Raw genomic sequence first — 11906 nt, forward strand, 5'->3', positions numbered from 1 at the left:
CAGTCACCGGATGTCTGCTCATCTAAGACTGAGAACTGAGTGATCAACTGCCATGTAATCACTCAGTTCTTGGTCTTAGATCTGTCGAAGTATAACTGGAGCATCAGATTGATGCTGCATCCATCTAGGTGAGTACTGTATGTATGTGTATTGTTTTCCAATCCCACACTTCTTCTTTAATGATTTTTGCAGTAAGATTTTTGCCTTATGTGGAATCTATTTTCAATCAAATCATAAATAACAGTGGTTATGTCAATGTGCAGTACTGCTAAACAGGAAGCAAAGCCAGCATACAGTATGAATGACATGATATGGCTGCTCCAACGTTCATACAGTATGTTAATTCACTGTATAAATAGACAGACTATTTAATAATTACTAATACAATTATTTGCAATTAGGGATGAGCTTTATGTTCGGGTCGAACATGAGTTCGACTCAGACATTGGCTGTTCACAAAATAGCTAACAATTTCGGGTGTTTTGCGGCAAATTCTAAATTTTAAAGGTTAATATGCAAGTTATTGTCATAAAAAGTGTTTGGGGACCAGGGTCCTGCCCCAGGGGACATGTATCAATGCAAAAAAAAAAGGTTTTAAAAATTGCAGTTTTTTTGGGAGCAGGGATTTTAATAATGCTTAAAGTGAAACAATAAAAGTGAAATATTCCTTTAAATTTCGTACCTGGGGGTGTCTATAGTATGCCTGTAAAGTAGCGCATGTTTCCCGTGTTTATAACAGTCCCTGCACAAAATGAAATTTCTAAAGGAAAAAATAGTCATTTAAAAACTACTTGCGGCTATAATGAATTGTTGGGTCTTGGCAATACAGATAAAAGTCATTGAAAAAAATGACATGGGGGCCCCCAAATTCCATTACCAGGCCCTTCAGGTCTAGTATGGATATTAGGGGAACCCTGCACCAAATAAAAAAAAATTATATGGGGTTCCCCCAAAAATCCATACCAGACCCTTATATAAGCACGCAACCTGGCAGGCCGCAGGAAATAAGGGGGGACGAGAGAGCACCCCACCTCCTGAACCATACCAGGCCACATGCCCTCAACATGGGAAGGATGTCCCCATGTTTATGGGGACAAGGGCCTCATACCCACAACCCCTGCCCAGTGGTTGTGGGGGTCTGCGGGCAGGGGACTTGTCGGAATCTGTAAGCCCCCTTTAACAAAGGGGAGCTCCAGATAAAGCCCCCCCTATGTGAATTGGTAATGGGGTACATTGTACCCCTACCATTTCACCCCAAAAAGTGAGAAAAAAGGAAAAAAACACACACACACAAAGTTGGGATAAGTCTTTTAATAAATAAAAAAATTCCAGCGCCGTTATACTTCTACAAGTCCGACCCGCAGCTATGAACGAAACTGCCTCCATAGGAAGCTCCCGGCCAAATGACACGCGACCCGTCTGACAGCTCTTTTACAACCGAGGGTGGGGCCAAACGGGGGTTTCCTGCGGTTTCCCCGTGGTGTCATGGGTGACCCCGCCCCCTCTGACACGTCATGGGAAACCCCTGTTGTGCCAGAGGGGGCGGGGTTACTCATCCACGTCACGGGTGGCCCCGCCCTCGTTTATAAAAGAGCTGATCAGACGGGTTGTGCGTCATTCGGCCGGGAGCCTATATCGGAGGTTGTATCGTTCGTATCGGCGGGTCAGAAGGATTACGGCGCAGGATTTTTTTTTTAATTAAAGGACTTGTCCCAACTTTGTGTGTGTGTTTTTTTTCTTTCTCATTTTTTTGGGTGAAATGGTAGGGGTACAATGTACCCCATTACCAATTCACAGGGGGGGGCGAGATCTGGAGGTGGGGGCTGCCAGATTCCAATAAGCCCCCAGCCCGCAGACCCCCACAACCACCGGGCAAGGGTTCGGGGGATGAGGCCCTTGTCCCCATCAACATGGGGATATCCTCCCCATGTTGAGGGCATGTAGCCTGGTATGGTTCAGGAGGGGGGCGCTCTCTCATCCACCCCTCTTTTCCTGCAGCCTGCCAGGTTGCGTGTCCGGATAAGGGTCTGGTATGGATTTTTGGGGGGAACCCCATGCCACTTTCTTTTTAAATTTGGCACAGGGTTCCCTTTAATATTCATATCAGACCCAAAGGGCCCATGTCATTTTTTTCAATTACTTTTTTCTGTATTGCTGAGACCTGACAATTCATTATAGCCATGAGTAGTTTTAAATTACTTTTTTTCCTTCGAAATTTCATTTTTTGCAGGGACTGTTATAAATACGGGAAGCATGTGCTATTTTACAGGCATATTATAGACACCCCTATGTACGAAATTTAAAGGAATATTTCACTTTTATTGTTTCACTTTAAGCATTATTAAAATCACTGCTCCTGAAAAAAAAATGCTGTTTTTAAAACTTTTTTTCGCAATTTGAGGCCTTGCCATGAAGTTAAATTTGTAATATTTAATTAAAGAAGTGTAGCCTGAATAGGTATTTATAAAGGCAGAATTGTAGATCTACCAGTTCCAGTTATTTGAATACATAACTTTGAAGAATGTTTAATGCTAAACTCCAGGCAAACAACTAAATACACAGCTGTAATATACAGTATAGGTATGGTAGATATTTCTATACATTCAATCTTGAAGCGATTGTAAACCCTCACCTTGTAAAAGAACCTATTCAGTTTTCATATAGAAAAGAAAGGCATAACATCTCTGCATAGATACAAAAAACATTATAAATACCTTTTTTTTTCCTTTTTCATAAGTGATCACATTCACTCTGTCCTCAGTTGCATATGAGTTAGAGGAGGAGAAACAGCAACACAATGAACTTCCCAGTGAAAGGCTGTGCAGGGTAGTGTGTCAGGACAAGTCTGATTATTGGAGAAGACCATAATGAGTTCCCAGCATAGCTAGAGAATAGATCACAATGTGTTCTCCTGCTTAGTGTGGTTAGTTTTTTAACAGGCAAGCAGGGACTGACATTGACACCAAGGATTTCGAACAAAGGAAGCAATACAAAGAGAATAGAATACTTTTCATACATGTACATGATACAGCAGGCACATATCAGGAATATGAAATGTTGGGTTTACATATTCCTTAAGACATACACAAACCTATCGCACAGTCAGCCTGGTGACTTGACTTTTCTCTGTTGCATATGTCTGTAAAGGTTCTCATTCCTCTAGGTTGTGATATAAAAATAAAGATTTTGATACTAGAAATTAAAGTGGTTCTAAAGGCTCAAGGTTTTTTTACCTACATGCATTCTCTGTGCAGCAGCCCCCCCCAGTACTCACCTGAACAGAACGATCCAGCAGTGTGTATGAGAGCTTTGGCTCTCAGGGGACTCTCCCACCTCATTGGCTGAGACAGCAACAGGAGCCATTGGCTCTCACTACTGTTGAACACAGCCAGTTAGCCAATGCATAGAGATGGGGTGGGGCTCTCCACACAGTTGGGAGGGAATCGGTGGCGCCTGCCCTGGAAGCACTGGCCTTCGGAAAACCAAACAAACAATACCCCACTTATAACCTCATGCAAAAAGTATGGAACAAAGTTAGGTATCTACAGGGAGTGACGGGGTACACGGAATACAGCCCTATTTGGTCAAATGACTCGTATCCCGAATTAGCCAAGCTGCAGCATGGGGCGCTCTGGAGGAGGTATGGGATAGTCAAACTGGGACAGATATTTTGTAACGGGCAACTCCTGCCGTTTGAGGCTTTGCGGGATCTTTTTAAGCTACCACAGTCGATGCTGTTTTATTATATGCAACTTAGCCACGCAGTGAAAGCTCAGGGGGACGCTTCGGAATGGTCCCCCTCCCCTACCCCTCTGTTTAATTTGATCGCGAGAGCAACCACTACTAAGTGAAAAAATAAAAAGGAGTTGGCATATATTAGGGGAGGTCAGTTCCTCTCCGAATATAGGGATTTTTTGATGTGAGATGTGTTGCTCTTGGTATCAAAGGTAGGCGCACAAAACACAAGGTTTAAAGTAGTATCAAAAATAATTTAATCATGTAAATATAAATATAAAATATCATATTTCATACAGTCATTAACACAATGAGATATATATATGGTCAGAACCACAATTTCATGAAAAACAAGGTATAGGGGAGATTGGTTATTTTAAGGAAGATTAATGCGAATTTTGCCAACTAGTTTCGCACTATGTGTGCTTCATCAGGGCTTGCATAATGTTCCTGTTCCTTTAATGCATGTAGCGGTCTGTGTATGACATAAAGATTCATCATTAATACAGATATAATACAATAATTTAATATGTTTTATTATTTTAAACATTTGAAAAAATGTGTCTTTTTAGCACATGTATACATAAAGGGGAATATATAGTGCGCTTACCATTTCCGTTAAAAAAGCTCCGAAAACTGGGCAGAAAAGCCTGCCTAGGAATCAGCAAAGAAGCACTGGATGCAATCAGGAGATTCGTTACTCCACTTATAATCAATGGAAGCCAGATCCATTTGATTTTAGCAGGTGCGGACAATGAAATGTTTATGAGGATTTCATCCCACAAAGAAGGAGAAGATACAGATGACAGAAAATTGTATCTATATTCTTCCTAAAAGCAAGCAAAAAGATAGAAGTAATAGTGGAGAATATTGAAAAATATGTCTATAAATATATATTGTATAAATGACTTGTTTATGCATTTAATAATAATGGAAAAGAAAATATCTAATGAAAACTCAATGGAGATGTTTACCTCTATAGTAGCAAGGTTAAACTTAGTGCTGCCAGATGGATCCAAAGAGGTTCCCAATAGGTTTCCACAAAATTCTATAGATGAAAAATAAGTGTATATATATATATATAGATATATCAGAAACTAATAATTATCCTATATATAAATAATAGGACACAGTGCCTGTAACTATTCTCATAGTAGGGCAACTGTCTGTATATGTATATGAAAAATAGATAGAGAGATAAGCAAGAGTTTTTACCTTAAATGGTGATAGAAAAAATATATAGTACAGTGATGTTTCCTGTTGTAATCAGGGGATATAATGCCTCCGTTGAATTACACTTAAGGGTAGTATTAGTAGAGTGGTTCAAAGACAATACCACATATTACCACTTAGATTCTAAAAAGAAATGAATAAGAAAAGAATTTAATATTTTAGAATGGTGCATGTGGCTAGATAGCCTAAGTGGGGCATTGATTCATTGAATTAAGGAGTAATTACCTTTGCTGAATAGTGACAGCATAAGGACGAGTGAGGTCCGTATGCTAGCGCCTCGCATAAAGTTGTATGGTCCTTCCTTCAGCCGTCCAAGCCAGCGTCTGACATGTCCATCGTCAGCGCTGACTTAAATAGCTACATTTCCACCGGAGGTGAAAAGAGTCAAAACTGACCCCTGGCGTCACCTCCGGTTCACGTGTCCCAAAACAAATGCGCACGCAGATAGTGCGCTCCAGCATAATGACGTATGCTGGAGCGCATAAGGAAGAGACATAAAATAGCTGTCTCTTAACAGCCAAAGGTGAACAGTTGGCTGGATGTGCGTGCGCGTCCCATCTGAAATTACTGATGGGAAACAGAGGCGTCTAAGAGGCCGCGCCCCCTGTGTTGGGACATGTGATTGGCCGCATCACGCTTAGTGAAAAATTCAACCTCCCCCTGCATCCAGAAGCCCCCTGCGTAATGAATCATACAGCTCAGAGTTCAAAAAACGGAAATAATAATTTGATATAAAAGAATAAATAAAATATGTACAATTAGACATATATATAACTCCAGAGAAACAGACCAGAGTTAGTTCTTAATTTTACACAAACAAACATCCGATAAGGGTTCATTTTTACATTGTCTATCTAGAGGAGAAGATTGATAGAAGCAGTGTCCATAATAATAACGATTGTTAGGGATTTTAATGCTGTCCAGCTATTTTATCTTATCATACAGCCGGACAGAGCAAGAGAGATAATCAACAATAGATGCAAAATAAATCAACAACAAATAGAAAAAGATCAAATAAAACAAAACCAAGCATAACACCATAGATGTGAGAATACAAAAAGTACAGAAATTATATATATATGAGTTGGACGCAAGGGGCGGAGCAATAGAGCCATCACAGTAGATAAGAAGTTATATATCTCTCGGAGGATCCTCTGAGTATACAGTATGCAAAAACAATGTAGAGGCAAACCTGCCAATGACCTATATATAGCAACTAAGAATAGATTATATATGCGGGGTCTTTAAATGACATCTCTGTGATTCAAAACAAGTGACAACCAGTTGTCATGTAAAGAAATAGTAATGGACAGCTCATAGGCTTTAGTTATAAAAAGGGTTTGAATGACAGCGATGTATTAAGCCACTACTAAGGGATTCATATCGCAATGTTATAGTATGCTGCTACAGGGCTTCATGACTAAGCACCCGCTGAAAGTGAGGGACAAGTGGGAGAGAGATGTGGGCCCGATGGACGGCGAACAGTGGGATGAGGTTCTGCAGGCTGTACCAGTTTGTTCCCTGAATGTGTCCCATAAAGTCTCACAACTATACCTGTTATTGAGGGTGTATTACACCCCTCACAGACTGTTTGCTATGGGGCTACGGCCCAATCCGATATGCACCAGGTGTAAGAGGGATCATGGTGATCTGATCCACCTACTGTGGAGATGTCCGAAGCTTCACCCCTACTGGGTGGGGGTAGTGGACACCATTAATAGGGTGTTCAAGATATCAATGCCTATTGACCCAAAACGGTGCCTGCTTCTTATTTTGGAAGACCTGGAATGGGAGGAGGGTACTAGAGTGGCGGTCATTAGATCTTTATTCCTAGCTCGGAAACTTATAATGTCTCATTGGATAGCGGAGGAACCTCCCAGTATGAAGGAGTGGATCAATGTGATGGGGGAAATGCTCCGAAAGGAGAAGGTGATCTACCAACATAGAGGATGCTCCCAGAAGTTTGAGAAGCTGTGGGGCGGGTGGCTAGATGTACCGGGCTTGGCCCCGGTGGACCTGGTCATGGGGTGGACACTCGGTTGAGCAAAGCAACTTGAACCCTGGTCGGTCACGGTGAACGGCCTCTGGATTATGGGTGAAGCTCCTGTGAGATGGGGGAGGCCGGGGGGGGGGTCGGGAGGGAGTGGAATTAACCATGCATGTGAGCGGCGAAGTGTTATGGTTTACAGCTGCTGAAATTTGTATTGGAATGTAATCTGATGCTTGATGCCTGAAAATTTTCTCGATGTGTGTAAGTTTTTACCAGTGCTTCAATAAACTTTTTTTTTGGATTAAAAAAAAAAAAAGAGATGGGGTGGGGCTGAGTTGTGGCTCTGTGTCTGATTGGACACACAGAGCAGTGGCTCGGGAGCAAGCCTGTTTGGGTGCCCCCATTGCAGGCTGCTTGCTCTGGGGGCACTCAGGAGGAGGGGGTGCCAGGAGTGTCAGCACGGGACACAAGAAGACAAGGATCGGGCTGCTCTGTACAAAACTGCTGCACAGAGCAGGTAAGTATAACATGTTTGATATTTTTTTAATTGCCTTTAATCTAACTTTAATCACATTCAACTGGATCTGTTCTGTAAAACTAAACACATTTTGTAGCGTATCCAAGCCACTTCCTCAGCTATAATGAGTGTCAGGAATATACCCCAACATTTATGTTTACACACAGACTCCTTCATGCAGTTACTATGGAATGTGTTGAGGAAGATGTTGATTATGCAAGAACAAGATGCAAGGTGTGAAAGTTGTGTCAGGCAAGTTGCATATTGTTAATCTTTCAATTAACATGGCTTAAAATGTCAATTGGCTGGGGCAGAGATGTTAAAATGGCTCTATATGTGGAAGATAGATAGTGATAAAGGCCCCACCTCTGTTAAGGGAGGGTTTTTCTACTTTAACATAGCCTCTTTCACATCTCTTGGGGACCAGTTGCCCTCTCTGTCCAAAATGTACATTTCACTGGCCTTGAAAGAATGTCTTATTCCTCAAAATGTAGGAAAACCATCTTGAATTGTAGAATTTGTCCTATTGTTTTAATTGTTTGTTTATTTTTACTAGATATTTATTTTGTAGCCACCAATTGTGTTTTTTTTTAATCCACAATAAATGGTATGCTGCATTATATTTGGAGGCAGCGGGGTTGGCTTACTAAGGGAATAAAGCATGTTCGTTTTGCAAAGTGAATTTGCATTTTGCGAAGGAAATTTTCACTTATTTTAGTAAATGTGGTTAAAAGAGTTTAAAACACTTTTAACAATAGCTGTGTTCAAAATAATTTATTTATTTATTTGTATAAATATTTAACCACATTCATTTGTGTGTGTGTGCGTGTTTTTAATATCTTTCTGAAAGTCAGCTTTAAACATAAGACATATCTTTATCTTGTTGTATAGCATTTTAAAATTACAGAAATGCATGGGTAGTAGTCAAACCTTCTCCAGAGCAATAACCTTTTAAAGTTATTTCTACATAAGATGGGGATGAACAAAGTGTAGCAAAGTTTAGGGTTCTCCTCCCCATACACATCCTACCTTTAAGAAGCATCTAGAATATGAATTATTCCAGATGCTGGCCACAAATAAAAAGATGACATGTGCACTGAAAACCTCTGTTCTATTTAAAACCTATTTATTCTGATTAAATCTGCATTGGTAGGCAAGGCTGTAACAGTCATGAGATGCTGTATTGTTGGTCCAGTAAGTATATAAGCATTGGAGGTGGATGATTACCTCTATACCTTGTCATCTATTGAGGAAAGAAAGTTTCTAATACAATACTTTTTAATAAAAATGTTTAAAGGCAAACATGCTTTTTCTCATCTTGGAAAATTCGATACATTGCTTACATTTTCTTATGTTAATAATCTGAAACACTGAAAGTAACTGATTGTAAGGTTCAGGCTTATAACTGCAGCTCCACTGATTTTAAAGGAAGCAAGTACTTTCCAAATGAGCGTGTTTGTGCACGTTTGAACCTGTCGCAAGACTGTTCGAAATCATTTCACTTGTCGAAAGCCAGTTTTGCATGTAGAGTTATTTAAAAAGTGCTAAAGGTTGTAAGTGATGAGTCACCAAAATATATTATCTAGCTGGAGCAGGACCAGGTAGATGCATTGGCAGGAAGACTTTCTGATCTTACCCTCTGATCATGTAAGTCACCTATTCATAGATGCTGCTGGACCTCCATAAAGCAGTAATGACTGTAAGTTTGACCCTTGCATCCTCAATGTCATGCAAGATATCAACTATTTACAGGTGTACAGAAAACTAGGCAGAATTGCAGTATATTACTGGTAGAAGGGATGTGCTAGAACTTGACAGAGTCCAGAGAAGAGCAACACAACTAATAGATGGGCTGGAGGAGCTCAGATATGAGGAACAATTACAATCATTAAACTTACTCTTCCTGGAGAAGAGACATTTAAGAAAGGATTTGATAATGATATACAAATATTTTAATGGTGATTCCTGCATTGGGAGGAAACTATTCAGTCTCAGGTCACTCAAGAAGACACAGGGCGACTCAATTATTTGGACAAGGAGCAGTTCAGTCTTAAATTGCGCACAGTTTTTTTTTGTTCGTTTTTTACTGCTAGTGCAGTAAGGATGTGGAACTCCCTTCCACAATTGGCGGTTTCAGCAGGAAATGTCACTAATTTAAAAAAACTCTTAGATGGGCATCTTGTTGAACACAATATACAGGGATATGGGAAGAGGTAGAGACATAATACACGCATACACCCACACAAGTTAAACTGAATGGACTGGTGTCTTTATTCAATCTTATCAACCATGTAACTATGTAAGTATATGAACCGCCATATCACACTATTCGGTACAATTATCAGTGATTTTTACAACTGAGGAGAGGATGCGTATTTCAGGGAAGGGGGATAAAGCCTTTGTACATTTACTCTGGTTAAGATCAGGGCTACACTTTAATTAAAGTGGATAGTTATCTTTTAAAATGTGAAACTTGGATTCAGTTTGTGTCTTGACATATATACATTTATGTAGCATTAGGGGTGTGTGTGTGTGTGTGTGTATATATATATATATATATATATATATATATATATATATATATTGTAGCCCCTTGCTAATGATTACTCAGGGCTGTATAGTAATTTCGTACTTCTCTTATTTAATTAATTGTTTCTCCATTCATAACTGTACATAACACAAGAGAACCATTGTCATCATCTAATGAGAATATTTGTGACCTAGCTAAGGTTTTAACATTCATACATGCCACAAAATGTGTGTAATCAAAAAAAGGAATGCCAGATAATTTATTTGCATGGTTCTAAACTTCTCCCATTGTTCACTATCTTATTTTAATTCAATTAATACCGTGTATGACCATAACGCATCCAAAACTGTAATGAAAGAATAATAATTTAGTACATTTAGTACAAATTTGGTATCTGTGGTATGTCAGTCACTAAGTTTTCCCGTTTAGTATTAAACTATTACTTGTAACACCACACATTATGAATATCATGAATAAGATAATTGCATTTTTCACACTAAACCCACTAATATATCCATTGTTTCTAACCATGTTTTATAATAAACTGTTTCCCAAAATGTGGCAAGCTCAACAGTGTCTGTGTTATATATTACTTTTTCACATAGCAAAGACCATATTGATCAAACAAACTTTACTAAAGAAATGACAGAAAGAGTTCATGATTTTTGAAAGTACCACTAATTATCTAAAATGGTTAGTGATGTTATTACTTGAAAATACAGTAGGAGTACCAACAACTATACTACTGTATAAAGCAGTGCAAAGTGCAAGCAGGTAGTTCTTAAAGTGTATGTTAAATGTAACAATGAACTGTTATTTTCCTTATTTTGGCTCTCTTTATTATACTATTCAAATTATTTTGTTATATCTGTTTGACAAGTGCAAACACTCCTTTTCATGAGAGAAATGCACGACTGTCCTGTGCCGTTTGCACCTTTCTTGCATTATACCAAGGAGAATACTTAACTCTGCTAGTTCTTTGTTTTGGATCTACAGACTGATGTTTCTATGTTATGGAGGTAGGAGAGTGGGTGGATGTGAGTAGATTGGCAAAAGAAAACTATGCAGGGCTGACACCACTCTGTCCACAAATATGCTGTGCATTGTAAGCCCACAAGAGGACTTAGGAGCAAAGTGTAATTCTGACAGAGCAACAGGTATCTTTCTGTATTTTGAGGGCCTTTAAATGGTTAAAAAAATAGGACATCTGCATGCATTTGCAGAGATGTACTGTGTATGTTTTTTTTTTCTTTCATTTACCCTGGCATACACTTTAACTTCTTTTACGACAATAAACTGAAATCTGATTTGTTGCTATGGGTTTTTGCACTTTGCAATGCCTTGCTAAATATTCCCAGCTTCTGCCAAGTTGTTTCAAACAATATAAAAGTGCCAAAATCATTATACTTTCATATGTACTGTATTCTGTTCTTGTGTGTCCTATATATACTACACTATGTCAAAGTCATTATATTTTGTTTCACTTGTTAATTTTTTTTTGGGTCATTTAAAAAATAGCATACTTGAAAACAGCATAACGAATTTTCACACACATTCAACAAAGAAAAGAGAAATAAAAATCAGCCTTGTTACAAATCTGCTTGGTTATTTTTCCATGTATGTATGTTCGCTTTGCAAAAAAACATTTTCACATAGTCTTTCCTCATGCCCTGATGTCAGAGTGATTGAACTATGTAACTATGTGAACAACGTAACTATGTAACAGTGATCTCAATCTGATCTGGTGCATACCCTGAATGCAACCCTAGGTAAAGAAGCAAAAATACCTTCGGTACAGAACACTGGGACTATGGAACAAACTGGTACCACCACTGGAAGTCAACAAATGGCCACCCATCAGAACCAGACTGAAGATTAACAGGCAGCTTCTGCATCACTTG

This window comes from Rana temporaria, chromosome 6, assembly GCF_905171775.1.
Source record: "Rana temporaria chromosome 6, aRanTem1.1, whole genome shotgun sequence".
Lineage (NCBI taxonomy): Eukaryota > Metazoa > Chordata > Amphibia > Anura > Ranidae > Rana > Rana temporaria.